The sequence below is a fragment of the Schistocerca serialis genome, chromosome 5 (assembly GCF_023864345.2).
Source record: "Schistocerca serialis cubense isolate TAMUIC-IGC-003099 chromosome 5, iqSchSeri2.2, whole genome shotgun sequence".
NCBI lineage: Eukaryota > Metazoa > Arthropoda > Insecta > Orthoptera > Acrididae > Schistocerca > Schistocerca serialis.
This window is the reverse complement of record NC_064642.1, coordinates 624,486,379-624,505,470: the sequence shown is the minus strand read 5'-3', so window position 1 is coordinate 624,505,470 and position 19,092 is coordinate 624,486,379. Positions and strand designations below refer to the sequence as shown.

At 41.4% G+C, this 19,092-nt stretch overlaps 1 protein-coding gene across 3 annotated transcripts in view; it reads left to right on the top strand.

The window, feature by feature from the left end:
- Nucleotides 1–19,092, top strand: part of LOC126482372 (RUN and FYVE domain-containing protein 2) — a 149,915-nt gene that overhangs the window by 60,505 nt on the left and 70,318 nt on the right. The gene's annotated exons all lie outside the window — the stretch shown is intronic.

Sequence of the window (19,092 nt, the reverse complement as noted above, 5' to 3'; positions counted from 1 at the left end):
TCCTTCACCTACCCAGTTGGTGTACAAATTTGACTATGGCAAATTTCTTTACTCTTTTTCTTTTCATGTAAACAAATTCTTGTCGTTGGCCTGTTGTCATACATCTACAATTCCTATAAAAGACTGTACCAGTCTCAGACCACTGTTTCATATATTGTATAAGAATATACAGCTGCCAGTAATGTCAAACTTGTTTGAATAGTACTCATTTCTAATCATTAGTACTTGTAATTTGATCAGACTGCCATATGACAACACAGTGTTCATGTCCAAATGTTAAGCACAATGGAGAAATAAGCCATATTTCCTTAACAGTGTGTGAAGTACTCACATCTCATTGCACCATTCTTGTGGACAGTGTGGAGCATTTTTACCATGAAGAAAGTCATATTCAACTACTGCAGGAATTTGTAAATATATTCCTGCCTTAAGAGTTTATTGTGAGTACTAAAAAGTTAAACTGTCTGCTTCATTAATAATGCACCATTGTGAGGAAGTTGGCTGTCAGAATAGTGTGTACAGAACTGGGTGTACTGTTTTATTGAAATGAAGTTTATTAGCTGTGAACCAAAAGTTTCTTCTACAGAATGTAACTTGTTGTGTTTATAAGTTCATGACTTAAATCTGTAACAAGATGGCTTTTATCATCTGCAAAAAAAAAAAAAAAAAAAAAACAGCTTTAGACCTGTTTACTACTTCTAAATGCAAGTTATTGATGTGTATTAAGGAAAAAATACATCCTTGCATGGGACTCAGTAAACTCTGCATATTACATTTGCCTAGTTGTATTTGAATATTTCAGCAAGCAACAAACTGGGAGTGGTAAGCTACCAGACCACAAAAAAATGTAGCACTTCTCCCAGAAAAGATAAATTTATTTAAAAAGGTGTGAAATTTTAATAATCTCAAATGAATATGAGGAAATGAGCAACAAATACTTAATATTTGAAATTTGAGAAATTTTCGGTTCAGATTTGACAGCATGACCTGGCTTGGAGCTTCTGTCTCAAAATAATGTCAGTGAAGTGCAATGTGAATTCATGCATTGCTAAAATACGCATAAAAGAATTTCAGTTAACACGTGTTAAAGTAAAAAAGGAAAACCACATTAAGCACCGCTAAACATTTAGTTAACACGTCAGTAAACACCTTCAACCACAGCAGACCAGAACAATCTATGAGCAGCCATAAAACAATTTAAAATATAATCATTGCGTAAATCAGAGAAATATTATTAGAAATACTTCAGTAGACTGCAAATAATGCAGCTAGTTCATTAAAACAGTGTATAAATAAAATTTTAATCTCACTCACATGGCTACAACTAAAACAGCAGACAATACAACTAAACTTATATTAACCCTGAGTACCAAATAAATCACAGAAGACCAGTGCAAAACATCATAAACAGTTTTAGCACTACCAGTTAACAAAATGGCAACTGGTAGGCTCTTTAAATAAAATGAGGCTTAACTCAGACCTAAACACATAATACAAAGAATGTTACAACATAGCTACTAATTCGTAATAACTGTTTGTGTAGTCTGTTCAGTAAGGTCCTTGCCATAAGAGTCCAAAAAGCAAAGATGACTGTGGCATCCACTTTGCCTTTGAATTCTGTAGACAGCAAATAGCTGACCAAAATCCCAGGATGTCTCTCTCAGAATGTAAGCAGTGCACTTCCAGTTGTGTAAATTGTTCAAGAATCAGAAGAGGAGGGTGTTACGGGAAGATTTCAGTTAGATTACATCATGGCCAGGCAGAGATTCTGAAATCAGACATTGGATTGTAAGGCTTACCCAGGAGCAGGTATAGGCTCAGATCACAATGCAGTAGTGATGAAGAGTAGGCTGAAGTTTAATAGTCAGGAAGAATCAATATGCAAAGAAGTGTGATGCGGAAGTACTAAGGAAGGACGAGATACACTTGGAGTTCTCCAAGGCTATAGATACAGCAATAAGAAATAGCTCAATAGGCAGTATAGTTGAAGAGGACTGTGGAGATCTCTAAAAACGGAATCACAGAAGTTGGAAAGAAGAACATAGGTACAAAGAAGGTAACTATGAAGAAATGATGGGTAACAGAAGAAATACTTCAGCTGATCGATGGAAAGAATGAAGTACAAAAATGTTCAGGGAAATTCAGGATTACAGAAATACGATAGTCTGAGGAATGAAATAAATAGGAAGTGCATGGAATCTAAGATAAAATGGCTGCATGAAAAATGTGAAGAAATCAAAAAAGAAATTATAGTCAGAAGGACCGACTCATCATATAGGAAAGCCAAAACAACCTTCAGTGAAGTTAAAAGCAAGGGTGGTTACATGGTAATATAAGAGCGCAAAGGAAATTTCATGTTAAATGCAGAGGAGAGAGCGGGTAGGTGGAAAGAGTACATTGGAGGCCCCTATGTGGGGGAAGACTGTCTGATGTGACAGAAGAAGAAACAGGATTTGATTTAGAAGAGATGGGGTATCCACTATAAGAGTCAGAATTTAAGAGAGCTTTGCAGGACTTAAGATCAAATAAGGCAGAAGGGATAGATAATCTTCCAGTAGAATTTCTAACATCATTGGGGAAAGTGGGAACAAACTGACTATTCAAGTTGGTGTCTATAATGTAGAGTCTGGTGACATACCATCTGACTTTCAAAAAAATATCATTCACACAATTCTTAAGACTGCAAGAGCTGGTAACTGCGAAAATTATCACACAATCAGCTTAACACCTCAGGCATCCAAGTTGTTGACAAGAATAATACACAGAAGAATAGAAAAGAAAGTTGAGGATGTGTTGGATGACGATCAGTTTGGCTTTAGGAAAGGGAGAGGAACCAGAGAGGCAATTCTGATGTTGCAATTGATAGAGGAAGCAAGACTAAAGAAAAATCAAGACATGTTCATAGGATTTTTCGACCAGATAAAACATTCGACAATGTAAAACGGTGCAAGATATTCGAAATTCTGAGAAAAACAGGGGTAAACTGTAGGGAGAGATGGGTAACATACAATATGTACAAGAGCCGATAGGAAATAATAAAAATGGATGACCAAGAATGAAATGCCCTCAGATTAAAAAGGGTGTAGATAGGGATGTAGCCTTTTGCCCCTACTTTTCAGTCTGTACATTGAAGAAGCAATGATGGAAATAAAAGAAAGATTCAGGAGTGGAATTAAAATTTGAGGTGAATGGATATCAATGATACAATCTGCTGTTGACATCACTATCCTGAGTGAAAGTGAAGAACAACTCCATGACCTGCTGAAGGGAATGAAAAGTCTAATGAGTGCAGAGTATGGATTGAGAGTAAACCGAGGAAAGACTAAACTAATGAGAAGTAGCAGAATGAGAACAGTGTGGAACTTGATATCGGGATTGATGGTCATGAAGTAGATGAAATAAAGAAATTGTACTACCTAGGCAGCGAAATAACCAATGATGGATGGAGCAAGGATCACATCAAAAGCAGACTAGCACTGGCAAAAAGGACATTTGTGGCCAAGAGAAGTCTACTAGTATCAAACATAGGCCTTAATTTGAGAAAGAAATTTCTGAGAATGTATGTTTGGAGCACAGCATTGTATGGCAATGAAATATGGACTGTGGGAAAACCGGAACAGAAGAGAATTGAAGCATTTGAGATGTGGTGCTACAGATGAGTGCTTAAAATTAAGTGGACTGATAAGGTAAGGAATGAGCAGGTTCTGCACAGAATCGGAGAGGATAGGAATATGTGGAAAACACTGACAAGGAGAAGGGATAGGATGATAGGACATCTGCCAAGACATCAGGGAATGTCTTCCATGGTACTAGAGGGAGCTGGAGAGGGCAAAAACTGCAGAGAAAGACAGAGATTGGAATACATCTAGCAAATAATTGGTGATGCAGGTTGCAAGTGCTTCTCTGAGTTGAAGAGGTTGGCACAGGGAGGAACTCATGGCAGACCGCATCAAACCAGTCGGAACACTGTTGACTCGAGAGAGAGAGAGAGAGAGAGAGAGAGAGAGAGAGAGAGAGAGAGAGGAACCCATCATAAGATACGGTGAAGAACAGGTTGCATGTAGCACAGAGCACATTCACTGAACACAGTAATACAGGTTACAGAATAGGCTGAGGACTCATTTGCGATTGCTTAAATAATAGTGTTTCTTTAGTGGCTCACCAGGGCACACCACAGGGCCAACCCAGGTGGCCTCTATAAGCAGGCTTGTGAAATGTAAATTGCGCACGTCATGGGTAAAGGCACATCACTCCTCCCTTCTTGGGAGGACATAAAAACACTAACAAAACAAAAACAAAAAAAAAAACACTCTTTGACCAGACCTTGAAGGCCCAATGGTGCCAACAGGTTGCCCTGTTATCCTCAGCCCCTAGACATCACCGGAAGCAGATAGGGAGAGGCGTGTGGTTAGCACACTGCTCTCCTGTCCATTCTTTTTTTTTTTTTTTACCCGTGCCGGTACTTCTCAGTCAAGTAGCTCCTCAATTGGCCTCTCAAGGGCTGAGAGCACCCTACTTGCAACAGCACTTAGGAGACCCGGACAGTGACCCATCTGAGTGCTAGCCATGCTTGACAGTGCGTAATTTTGGTGGGAACCGGTGTTGACACTGCAGCAAGACGCTTGGAACAGAAAAATGCAGGGTACAGAAAAATTCGTGGTACAGAAAAGGAGCGTGGTACAGAAAAAAGCATGATACAGAAAAAAAGCAATGGCACCGAAAAAGCACTGATACCATGAAAAAAAAGGCACTGATTGCACAAGCAACTGAGATTACGAGTCACAGAAAACACCAATGATGACACTGATTTCCATTTCATCACCTGATGATGGCGGCTGCAGCACCATGTGGCAGTCAGTCAGCAGCGAGTAGGGATGGAAGTGATGAGGGGCGGCTGGGTGGCCTATCCTCCTTAGTGTGAGAGGCTGTAGGCAGGACCGGGGACAACGTCTCCTTTGTGACATTGTTGTCGAGGTCAGTGGCTGGCACCGGGAGCATCAGTGGGGGCATTGAAAATGACAGGTACTCAGGACCCAGTGACAGAGGTGGCAGTGGCTGTGGCGTCTGGTGCAACGGGGGCTGCACTGGCGGTGACAGTCGAGGAATGAGGGTGGAGGCAGGAACCCCAAATGGCGATCTCCCAGAAGTGACCTCCGCAATGGCGTGAACCAGACTATCTCTGACTCAGGAACAGGGATCGGCAGTGGCGGGGGCAGGTGAGGCAGTGGGCCCTCCAGAACAGACCCCACTGTGCATGGCCCTAGCTGGTCAAAGTGATGGGAAGTTCACCCAACAGGAATGCAGACAACACACAGGTGCTGGCCCCAGCGACCCCCGATGATGACAGGAACCCACTTCGACTGGCGGCTGAAACCACAAGCCCAGACAGGTGCTCCTGGCCAGAACTGTGACACAGCTAGCGGCAGATGTGGCTTCAGGTGCAGCAGGTGGAGGAGGGTCCAGGGTTGGCATCCATGTGGCAGCTCTGCCAGGCTCTTGTCCCTCATTGGATTGAAATGGTACGAACACAAAAAAAACAGTCTAAAGCATATTTCAGGGGACCTGCTAGATACATAGTTCTGAATCTGAGTCTTAAACATCTGAACCATGTGTATGGCCTCACTATTAGATTGACGATAAAACAGTGGAGCTATGAGATGTTGAACACCAATAACCCGACAAAAAGAGGCAAATTTTCAAGAAACAAACTGGGGGCCATTATCAGTAACCATGGTATCCCTCAATTGCAAAAATATTAAGACAGGACCACGATAATGGCCACCGCAGTCTTGGATGGACAACGTGCCAGTAGGCAAATTTGGACTAGGTGTCCACTACATTGAGCCAATACTGGTTTAGGAAGGGACCAGCAAAATCAACATGTAGATGCTCCCACAGGTGCTGTAGCATTGGCAAGGGGAAAAGAAAAGGTGCCTGTGGGGGCCACCTGTTGCTGAACACAGTGAGTGCAAGTGGCACTAAACTGTGTAATGTCCCCATCTGTGCTGACCAATACACATGCCGGCGAGCCAAAGCTGTGGTGCGAGAAGTCTCCCAGTGCCCGACATGCAGAAGCCATAGTACATTACGATGTAAAGAAGTGAGATTCACAACCCATAGAACAGTGTCCTCCGAAGGGAGAAGTAACTATGCAATGGATCCGTGGCATGGTGTGAGGGTTTTTCCAGCTAACTGTGCTGCACGAAAGAGAGGACTCGATGAAATACAGGATCCATAGCAACGGCCAATGCTATCATGGCACTAATCATGGTAAAACCATTGGCCACATTCTGGTTCCCAATATCCAAAGAAACACAGCAACTCATCCTGATCGAACACTGGGTCTGTTATGATCAGAGGGCGATGGCTGCTAATGAATCTGATAATGACAATGTGAGAAGAAGAGAGCCCATTGCTGCAAGTGATGCATTGCCTCGTCTTGCACGGAAGCTAAAGGGTTAAAAAGAGCAAACGATGGCTTGTGATCCATGGTTAAATGGAAATTGGAACCATATATGAAGATGTGAAATTTCTTGAGGTCAAACGCAATTGCTAAAGCCTCCTTTTAACTCTGAGAATACTGCTGCTGAGTGGGAGTTAGTCTTAGAAGCAAAACACTGGGTCATTCAAATCTGTCCACATTTTTGTGCACCAACACTGCACCAAGGCTGTGCTGAAAGGCATCTGTAGCCAGCACAAGACCTGACCCTGCTGTAGAGTGGCTAGACACGGGACAGACTAAAGCTTAGATTTAAGCAAGGCAAACATTCAGTCACAAGCAGGGGACCAGAAAAAGGCACATTTTCATGCAGAAGCACATGCAGGTGCTGAGCAGCGCTGGATGCATCCGGTAGAAACTTATTGTAGTATGCAATTTTACCTAGAAACAACTGCAGTTCCTTAACAGAGGTCGGCTTGGCAAAGCTGCAAGTGAGTCAATATGGTGATGCAACAGCTTGGACAGCTGACAAAATTGAGATTTGGCAAGATTGCACTTGAGACCTGCAGACTGCAAAAGAGAAAATAATAATCAGAGATTTCTAAGGTGGTCTTTGGTAGAAGAACCTGAAACAATGATATCGTCAAGGTAACTGAGGCACTCAGGCACAGAGGCTGTTCTAAAAATAGCTGCAAAATTGCAGGTGCGCTAGTGACACCAGAAGGCAAGCATTGGTATTGGTATAGGCTAAAAGGTGTATTGACAATGGGAAGGCACCTAGTGACCTCATCCAAGAGGCACTGGAGGTACTCTTCTGACAAAATAATTTTGTGAGCAAGTTATCAGTCTAGGGCAAAGATTATGTATGTATCTATCACAGACAGTGCATTAATCGTAACACTGAAGTCGCCGCAGAGACAATGCTTATTCGTTGGCTTCTTAACCATGACGATTAATATTGAACAATGTCAGATGGTCTAATGTGGCCTTGACGGAGTCACACTACACGACAGCCACCTGCCACACCAGAAAAAACTGAGGGCCAGCGGACTCTCTTATGGTACTGTGGGCGTGAAAACCAGTAGCACAACCAAGCCCAGGGCAAAACAGTGACAAAATGTCAGAGCAGAGGGACACCAGTTGCCGATACTGAACTTTATCTGACGCTAAATTTACCTCATCAGCAACGGAGAAACTGAAAGTGTTAAACACATCTAACTCAGTTAGGTATGTGGTATGGGAATACACCTGGCCTCTGATAGGGAAGTCTGTGAACATACTTTACAGATGTTTTGAACATTGCCCAGTCCTTTGAAGTATCTAGGGCAGCAGGAAATCAGATAGAAGCCTGTTAAGAAGTAGCCACCATTATTTCTTCTTCTTGTTTTCCTCCTCCTCCTCCTCCTCCTCGTCCTCGGCCACCGTTGGTTAGTTCACATGGGAAGATGACATCGAGGCTATGCAACTGCAGTCTCCATGCCCCATGGTGCAGCACCATGCTAAGCAGCAGCAGCAGCAGCCACAGCAGTCAGCATCACAACAGTGCCCATGTACTCCTCCCTGTCATGCCCTTATTGTCTTGTTCAACATGAGTGGGCTGTGTGCCCAAAGCTTTGGCTGACATGCAACCATTGGAAGAAAAAAGAAGGATGTATTGAATCAGTGTACAACTCTCAACCTCCTTCACTGGACATGAACATTGATGTGAATAGTGTTTCCCAAGTTATGGTAGCCCCAGACAAACTCTACATTGAAGTATTAGTTACGGACAAGATGTTAAAAATGCAGTTGGACACAGGTGCAGCCATTGACTTTGTTAAATTCCCAAACCTTTGTAGATCTTGGATCACCAACATTGTCCCTGTCTGTTGTTGACTGGTGGGTTGCAAAAAACACCAAATACCCATCCTGTGACAGTTTTCTACTTTTGTGGTGTATAAAGCAGTTGTTTAACCTTTGACCTTTCCATTAGTGGATGATGCCAACACTGGAAAGACACAGTCATAATTTTTGGATTCTCTATTTGTAAAGAAGTGCATCTGGTATTGGATCAAGTTCCTTACGAGCAACTGGATGTGCTCTGCTCAAAATATTCCTCCCTGTTTTCAGAATGGTTAAGACGTACTACCAATTTCAAGGCTCACATCGCAATGAAAGCAAAGGCATACTCCCATTTTTTCATGGCCGTTTAATTACAATAGCTTTATGGGAGCAATTCAGATCAGAACTAGGTCAGATTACATCTTTGGATACTGTCACAATTACTCCACTGGTAATTGTTGCAAAACCTAAAAAAACCTATATGCTCTGTGGTGATTTTAAAAAGTCTGTAAATTCACAGTTTGCTATTGACACCTATGCCTTACACCCTCAGGATGAACTCTTAGCATGGCTTTCTGGGGGCACCAGTATTTTTCCAAAATAAACTTGTCAGAACCCTAATTGGAGCTGTCTCTGGATGATGATTTCAAATGTATCCTCATAGTGAATACCCCCCTTGGGATATATCAATACCAGCACCTGCCACTTGGCTGGCTAACAGCCCTGCCATTTTCCAACAATTTTTTGAGTAACTCATGGCCTCCATGCCGGAATGCATTAACTACCTGAATGATACTGTGGTCCCTGGTTCCTCAACAGATGAAGATTTCACAAAGCTCCATGCCTTGTTCACAGTGCTACAGGCCAGCAGTTTGAAATTTAGCTTCGACAAATCACAACTTTTTCAGCTGTCTATCAGTTTATCTCAGTGTTGAAGTCTTGCATGTTGACGTCAAGCCTTTATGCCAGCACATCAAGGCCATTACAACTTTATTGAGTCCTACCATGGTAGGGACAACTGGGAGAAACCCAGGAATTTTTTCATCTGGGAAATACCGGGGATTTTTTAGGATTCGTGGAATTTTTCACTATTTTAGTTTTCGGTTAAATTTCTGTAATCTGGTAAGAACTAGTATTCTAGGAAAGAAGTTGACATTAGCTTGCTACTCCAGAATAATATTGTTAGAATAAAACAGGGACGGGGAAATAACACCAAAATAAAACATAAGTTGTAAAGAAAATGCACTATCTACAACAACAAAATAAAGTGCACATACGAGCATCTGCCAACAGCAAAATGTGTCAAAAGCTTTTGGACAAAAACTGTACAATACTTCATAACAACAAACATTTATTTTAATTCTTCCATAGATTACAAATTAAGTAATAACAGTGGCAAAAAGCGTAATTGCCCTTTAAAAAGTGTGAGTTGAGTTCTTGAGCAATTTCGTGTGTAATGGGCTTTCCTATGGAAAAGACGAAGTGGTGCATGTAGAAATATTTAGCTGCTGCAATTTAAGGTGTGCTCTTAGGATCCTGCCTAACAGATGCTTGGAAAAATCAGCAAAAATTTTTCGAAGACCAGTATTACTTGTCAAAACTTAGCTTTCATTGACGAAAAATATCATCAGTAGTTGTATTTTGCAAAGAAAGAATACATATTATTGCGCCATATTTTCCCAATGTAAAAGTTCATTGCTAGGCCACTCATAGTGCTACTACAGTCTTTTGTTTTTTCCATATCATAGTATGGGTGTCGCTATTCTTATAGCTTGGTGTTCTGTGTTCAGAAACTACCACCCTGTCTTTGGTGAATTCATATTTATACTTTCATAACACAGAAATATGCAGTGTACATGTTGCAACATATTAAAGATCTTTCCTAAATGGGTTATTTTTCTGCTGGGAGTGCCTGAGAGTTAACACCAATAATAAAAACCTTTACACCATCTAAAGGATTGATACGTTTTACAGTTCCAAGGGAAAGTATATTGTCACTGAACATGGAGAAACTGTACATTCACCTGTGGTGTAGTGTATTTTCACCCAGAAAAGGCATATTTTTAATTGGGAAATCTGAGAGAAGTCCAGACTTTTTTTTCTTGTCCACATACTCACCGTGCCTACCGAAACAGAGTTGCAAGCCTTTCTTCAAAATATTGCGTACTATCATAAATTTCTTCCTGGTTTAGCCATTTTGACCCAGCCTCTTAATGCTTTCTTACATAAAGATGTTCCTTTTCACTGATCACCCCTCTGCAAGTGTGCTTTTACCATATTAAAGTCACAATTACATCTAGCACCTTGCTTGTTTATCTTCCAACCAGCCCAACATCTTGTTTGGGCCACACATGCCTCCCAGTATAGCCTCGGGGCAACTTTCATGCAGAAATATGCAGACAGTTCTAAATGTCCTATTGCATAAATTTCCATAACTCTGAATCAGGCACCAAGGCACTACTCGCAGATAGAAAAAGAAGCCCTTGCCATTGTGTATGCGCTCAAAAAATTTCATGTTTTCATATACGATTCTAAGTTTCATTTGATTAATGATCATAAAACTCTGGTTTCTCTTTGCAGTCCTCTGTTTTTGTCACACTATAATGATGAGATTTCATTTCTGACCCACAGCGCAACAAGCTAATGTAGATGCTCTTCTTCTTGATTGCCAATTGGCCCCAATCCAGCATTTGATCATGATGAACTGTTTTGTTTCCTTTTAGATGTCAAAGCCCAAAACACCACAGATGGTTTTCCCATTACCAGTTCTCAGATTTTGGCAGCTGTTGCAGCCCATCCAGTCTTGCGTCAGGTTGTTTAGTTTGCCTACCATGGCAGGCTAGTTAAACTACTGGGCCGAGCATTGGGTCCTTTCTGTAATTAGTATGCTCACTGCCACCACCTCTCAGTCTTTTTTTGGGGTGTTACTATTGGCTGCTGAAGCGTTTGTGCCCAGGATTGTGATCCTGTCCACAGTGGAATATCATGCGCCTTCTCCTCCTGGACCATTGGTGTGTTTCTAGCACAAAATTGCTGGCCTGCCACCACATGTTCTGACCAAGTAGCAACAATGAGATCACTCTCATTGTGACAGCCTATCCCTAATGCACCACCCATTAAGCAGCACCATGGGCCTCTGTTTCCATGTGGTTCACCTCCCAGCACTCCCGGGAGCGTATTCATGCTGATTTTGCTGGTCCATTCCTCAGCTCCTTTTGGCTTGTAGTAGTTCATGCATTCTCAGAATTCCCCTATGCGATTTGTTGCCTGGTGGCTGCAGTCACGGTCCTCTCAAAGAATTTTTCCTTTGAAGAATTATCGTATACACTGATAGACAATGGCCCATATTTTGTGTCTCAAGATTTTGAAGATTTTTGTATAAAGAATGGCATCCAACATGTTAAGGCCCCTTCCTTTCATCTGCATTCCAACATGAGGCTGAGCAGCTGGTCCGTTCATTCAAACCCTGTGCAAAAATATTCATTCTTCATCCGAGAAAGCCCTCGAAGGTTCTTGAGTTCGTATAAATTCACTCGCATTGGCAACTGTAGCCCAGCAATGCTACATAACAGCCACCACCCCGTGCACTACTCTTTATGCTCCAGCCATCACCCAGCCACCAGCCGACGCCTGCCTCACAGTGTTTCCAGCTGGGCTCTGCCATGTGGTCCCAGTGGTTTGGCCAGGACCCAAGATGGATACCAGCAGCTGTCCATCAATGCAGAGGCATCCTCTGCATCATGCACATCCCTGATGGTTTGTTTTCATGAAACTGCAACCAACCCCACCCACAAACAACCAGCCATGCACTGGTGAGCCCTTTGCCCCCATAGCCACCATCTGTGCCAGCTCTTGTGACATGGTTCAGGTGCCCTCCGGCTCCTGCGGCATCTTTGTTCTGGGTGTAGAGTCACCTTCATCTCTGCAGTCCCTGTTGCTGCTCCTGCTGCTGTCACTGTCTTCTCTGCTGCCTCTTATCACTGAGTGGCAGTCCAGATGTGGACATGGATACAACAAATCCATCATTGATGCTCCCAAATGGCCTCTCGGAGGGGGAATATTTGGATTTCATGGATATTTCAATTGATCACAAATGAAAAAAGTACAAAAATATTGAGGAAAAGATAAGAATATAGGAATGTAAATCACATGTGAATGAAATAAATCAGTAGTGCAGTGTTAGGGGAAATTAAAAGCTAGGTTAAAAGGGTGAGAGAAATTCCAGTGTTAAATGCAAAGGAGAGAGTAAATAGACAAATAGAGCACATTGAAGGCCGTTGCTAGGGAGAAGAACGGTCTTGTGGTGTGCTAAAAGAAGAGTTGGGAGTTGACACGAAATAGTAGGTGATCTGCTAACACAACTGAACAGACTTTAGAAGACTTGCAGTCAAATAAAGTGGAAGACAAAGGTAACGTTCCTTCAGAATTTCTGAAATCATTGAGGAAAGTAGCAACAAAAAGTCTATTCAAGTTAGTGTGCACAATAAATGAAACTGGAAACATACCATTTGACTTTCAGAAAAATTTCATCCATCCAGTCCCAAAGATAGCAAGAGCAGATAAGTGCAAAAACTGTTGTACAATCAGCTCATGCATCGAAGTTGATGACAAGAATAACATACAGAAGAATGGAAAAGAAAATTGAGGATTTGTTAGATGGCATTAGTGCGGCTTTAGGAAAGGTAAATGCACCTGAGAGGTAGTTATAGCAAGGCACTTCATAATGAATAGGGAAAGATGGGTAATACACAGTATTTAGAAGAAGGAAGCAACAAGAACGGAGACCAACAACGAAGTACTCTGATCATAAATCATGTAAGACAGTGATGCAGCATGTCTTCCCTACTATTTAGTCTGTAAATGGAAGAATCAATGATGAAAATAAAAGTTAGGTTCAGGAGTAACATTAAAGTTGAGGGTGAGATAATATTAATGATAAGACTGCTAATGACATACCTACCCTCAGTGAAGGTGAAGAAGAATTACAGGATTTGTTGAATGAAATGAACAGTCTACTCAGCATGGAGTACTGACTTATAGATAATTGAAAAAATATGAGAGTAATGAGATGTAACTGAAATGAATCAGTGAGAAACTTAAGATAAAAAGTGGCAAACATGAAGGAAGTGAAGTAAAGGAATTCTACTATTTAGAATGAAACTAATGTTTGGTGGATGAAGCAAGGAAGTCAAAAATCAAATTAGCACAGGCATAGAAACCATATCTGGCCAACAGAAGTCTACTAGTACCAAATGTAGGTTTTAATTTGAGGAAGAAATTTGTAAGAATGTGTGTCTGGGGCCCAGTATTGTATGGAAGTGAATCATGGATGGAGAGGGGAGGGGTAGGAAGAGTACTGAAGTGTTTGAGATGTGGTGCAATAGAAGGGTGCTGGAAGTTAGGTTGACTGTTAAGATAAATGAGGAAGGTCTCAGAATTGGTGTTGGTAGAAATATGTGGAAAACTTTGACAAGAAGTAGTGATGGGATGTTAGAATGTGTGGTAAGACGTCAGGGAATATGTTCCATGGTATAGGAGGTGCTGTGGAAGATGAAAATTGTAGAGAAAGACCATGATGAGAATATATCTAACAAATAATTGAGGACATTTCATGTAAGTGCTACTCCGAGATGAAGAGATTGGTATGGTAGAGGAAGTCGTGACAAGCCACATTAAACCAGTCAGATGACTGATGGAGAAAAAGTGGCCTCAAGATACTTTCGTATATTGTTGCACTACAGTATATTACCTCGTAGTATTATATGTGGGCAGTAGTTTGCATTTCTCAGATGGAATGCTGCAACTTCATTGGGTTTGGTTTCAGCATTCACGTTATGAAATACATACATACTGCTCCTGTATCATTATTTCTTCTGCCTTTGACAATCTGATCTGTTTATCCACAAGACGGATGTTATGGCATTTCTAAATTTGTAACATGAATTTTGTGGCAAGTCGTGGGTATATACTTTGAATAGTGTAAGAGAGAGGACTGAATCTTGATGAAGTTTGTGAAATTTACCCTGCAAGTGGTTGAAGCGACCTCTGAACTGCCCAATAAGGAGTGATCTTAATGCAGGGAACTGCCTCGATCAATTTTGAGAAAGTACCTCTCTTCAGTCACAATTGTATGCTGTGGACAGATAAAGTAAGACACCAGCATATCAATTTTCCCCTTTTTTTCTTAGTGCTAGTTTCCAAATAGGCAGTTAAGAAGAGGACTTCATCATTGCAGTCACAACTGGGCTAGACTCTAGCTTGTTCTGCTGGGACGATCACTTCTGTTTCCAGTGCTGTTCTTTTTAGGATTAGCATTTAGGTAAGTTACATGGGACAGCATGTCATTGGTCTGTAGCTTCATAGAATATCAGAGTCTTTCCTTGATTTCAGCAGTACAATGAGTCGGGTCGTATTGAAAACTAATGAAACTGGCAGTGCTGCGCAATTGCTACATATTTATGGGAATTGGATGAACAGGGTTTTATTTGGTACTTCATTTCCTCTCCCAAGATTTACTCAAAAATGTATCACAGTGTACCATTCACTGAAACACAATGTTATTAATTACATAACACAACATTGACGGTGACGCTCCCAGGGCTTGGTGCAGGTACTCGGAGTAATGGAACACATCCACATGCTCACGTTGACAGAGGACAAATGTAAGCATAAGTAGAATGCACACCTGTCATTCCGTCAACCATCGTCAGTTGAAGAGTTGCGTGAGTAGATTGTACACCAGTAAAGAGAAGGTAGAAATGCTACTCATCTATGAGGAATGTAAGTTAGCAGAACAGTAATTACAATACTGTTCTCTTATGTACGGGTACATTTAGTACAGTAGTTTAGACCATTTAAATACTGTTGTGTACAGTAAGGATACAGTAAAGACTGTCCTTCCTAGAAACTGCATCGACAAAATGTTTCTTTTTTTGTTGTTGTTGTTTGAAGGTAGGCGAAATGCTACACAGGTAGCGGAACTGTATAGAGAGTGATATACTGACAGAACCCACCTTCCCAACAGATGTTTTCTTGTCTGGTTGCGACGCATCAGGAAACGGAAAGTTTCAACCCACGACAGTGCAATCGTCGTAGCACTCGCACAGACGAAGCTGCCGATGTTACAGTTCTCGCTTCCATTGCCATAAATCCACATGTGAGCACACGACAGCTTGAACATGAGATTGGCATTCCTAAAATCAGTGTACATCGTATTCTTACACATCATTGGTTCCATCATTACCATGTACACCTACTTCAAGAATTGCATGGGAATGATTTCCAGAATTGTGTACAGTTCCGTCAGTGGGCACAATCCTCACCAACTCGAACGTCTTCTCCAATGTTCTATTTACCAATGAATGTTCCTTCTCAAACAAAGGACAGGTAAATACAGGGAACATGCATTATTGGTCCAGCAACAACCCACGATGGCTTAGACAGGTGGAACATCAGTGTCAGTGGAGAGTTAACGTCTGGTGTGGGGTGCTTCATACTACAGTTATTGGTCCTTATTTCATAAATGGTAGTCTAAACAGCACAGCATAAGCCAACTTCCTCAGATGAATTCTTCCTCCTCTTCCTGCCGCTAAGAAACAGAATGCTTATGTGGTATCAACATGATGGATGTCCAGCATATAATGCCTTGCGTGCACGTTGTGTTCTGAACAGAAGGTATCCTTCCAGATGGATTGGTCAAGGAGGAACAGTTACTTGGCCTGCAAGGTCTCCTGATTTAAATCCTGTAGATTAATTCTTTGGGGATGCATGAAAGACATTGTGTATCGCGATATTCCAACAACTGCAGAGGACATGAAGGAAAGTATCATGCTTGCTCGTAATTCTCTTCAGCAGGCAACATAGGAAGCAGTAAATAATTCTTTCATTCAATGAGTGCACCTGTTTATCAGTGTCCAGGGTCACCACTTTGAGCACCTTTGAATGTTATATCCCTGGGTAATGGTACAGGGGAGTCAGTCAATTTTGTGTTGTGTTTTTACTTGGTTTTCGTTTGTTTTCTAACAACTCCAGCAAGTGGACGAGTTTGTGATACCGGACTCAATGTCAGTGTTGTGTTATGTAATTAATAACGTTGTGTTTCAGTGAATGTTACACTGTGATACATTTTTGAATAGGTCTTTAGAAGCGGAAATGAATTACCAGATAAAAAAATACAGGATGCCATTTAGAAAAGTCAAACCGGTCAAGATAAATGGGCATCCTGTATATTCTAATCTGCCTCCTTTCTTTGTCCATCTCCTCCTCCTTCCCCTCCCTTGATCGATCACTTCCTTCCCCCCCCCCCTTCCCTCTCTCTCTCTCTCTCTCTCTCTCTCTCTCTCTCTCTCTCTCTCTCTCTCTCCACCTCCTTCTCCCTGCTCTGCTCTGTCTGTATGTCTTCCTGCTTCTACCTCTCATTGTTCATTTCCTCCACTCTCTCTGTCAGTCTCTTCCCTCCTCCCTCTCTCTGTCAGTCTCTTCCCTCCTCCCTCTCTCTGTCAGTCTCTTCCCTCCTCCCTCTCTCTGACCTCAAGCCTTTTTTTCTTTTTTTTACTGTCAACATAATCTTCAAAAGAGTGGGTAAATTGGGTGGGATCATTCATATACACTACACAGGGTATGAGAGGCCTCTCCTGCAGCTGGATCTGTGAGGATAATAACATTTCACATAGTTTTTGTCTGCAGTGAGTAGGATTACAAAGTCTGAGACAATTCACATTCCATAGTAGTATTTTAATCATAAGCCAATGAGCCAGAATTACAACTTTTCTGTTTTCTGTTAAAAGTAACTGTGAGGAAGAAAACAAAACAGCACATAGTTGTGTAAACAATTTTTGTTTAACATTATATGAGGGTGGTTTGAGAAGTTCTTGGAATGAAATAAAAAAATACTTACATCACTGAAACTTTTATTTTTCAATGTAGTCTCATTGTAGAGTAATGCATGTGGTCCAAAGATGTTCCAGTGCCCTGATCCCATCTTGAAACGAGTTTCCTCCATGCCTACAAAATAGTTTTCAACTCCGGCTACCACCAATTCTTCGTTTGAACTGAATCTTCATCGACCAAGAAAAATTTTCAGTTTTGAGAAGAGGTGGAAGTCTGACAGAACCATATCAGGTGAATAAGGCGGGTGTGGCAACATTTCGTACCTTAGTTCGTATAATTTTGCCATGACGACGGAACATTTGTGCAGGTGCGTGTCAAGAATCGTGGCACCCATCTTGCAGATAAGTTTTTTATTTCTGATTCTTCAGTTAAAATGTGGTATACCCTGCCAGATGACATCTGGCAAGCATGAGCAATTTCACACACTTTCATTCAGCGATCCTCTGTGACGATTTTGTGCACTTTTGCACTGATTTCTGGAGTAGTGATGCATATTGGCCGACCACTGTGTGGATCTTCATCTAAGCTCTCCTGACCAAACTTAAATTGATTTGTCCACTTGACAACAGTTGAATATGAAAGAGCACAGTCCCCCAGTGCATTCTGGCAATCGGCATGAATGTCCTTTGCCTTCATACTTTTCTTTACGAAGTACTTAATCACTGTTCGAATCTAGATTTTCTTCTATCTTTGCAAGTCACTACAGGGGAACAACAACAGAGCCATGTCACTGCCGCAGCTCTCTTCCAGGAGCATGGACGTGGCACGTGTTTACAGGCAACAGTCCAATGAATATCACGTGAACAGTTTGTTGCGCTAGCGGTGACCTCTCCTGGTGATTCTGAGAACTTTTCAAGCCACCCTCATATATAAGGAAAAAGAATATGTATGGGAGAAACTATTTGTGTAATGATTTAAATGCCCAGCTATTGTGGTTAAAACTGAATATGAGAAAGAAAATGAAACTGCACATTTTCACAGCACAGCATAGCACAGTATTTTGTTTCCCACAGTTGGTTTCAACAAGAAACATGTACATTGTTGTTAAAAAAAAATACAGCCTATGTCAAAATCAAACAATGGAGACAGTGGTAATGTGTGTGTGAGTTGTGCTTGTGTGAATGTGTGTGTTGCCTAATGTAGAAGAAGGCCTTTTGGCCAAAAGCTCACTTGTTTAGTAGTCTTTTTGTTATGCCTGACTGTGACTCAGCATCTCCACTAATGGTGAATAGCAATCTATCCTTTTTCATAATATTGTGAATTTTTATTAGAATATTGTGTAAAAATTTAAAGTAAACTGGTCAAGAAAGCCGCGAGATTTTTGCTAACATCATGTCCTTTTCATATAGCCTGCATTATAAGCAGTATAAATTAAAAAATGTTGCCTATGACTGTCCCAACATTTATTAGAGTATCATGTAAAAATTTGAAGTAAATTGGTCAAAAACTTTTATAGAGAGTTTTGGAAACAATTTTAGATGATGACTTGTCTCTACATCATTGTATAGATTGGTGGCAGCATATTTTATTACAACATGCATCAGAGAAATGAAGCAAATGAGCAGGCCCATAGTGACAGGGCCACAGTACGAGGGCAGTTCAATAAGTAATGCACCCCCTTTTTTTTTTTTTTTTTTTTTTTTTTGGTTGAAAAAACTGGAAATTTCTTGTGGAATATTTTCCAACATGCCCGCTTCATCTCGTATAGTTTCATTGACTTCCGACAGGTGGCAGCGCTGTACGGAGCTGTTAAAATGGCGTCTGTAACGGATGTGCGTTGCAAACAACGGGCAGTGATCGAGTTTCTTTTGGCGGAAAACCAGGGTATCTCAGATATTCATAGGCGCTTGCAGAATGTCTACGGTGATCTGGCAGTGGACAAAAGCACGGTGAGTCATTGGGCAAAGCATGTGTCATTATCGCCGCAAGGTCAAGCAAGACTG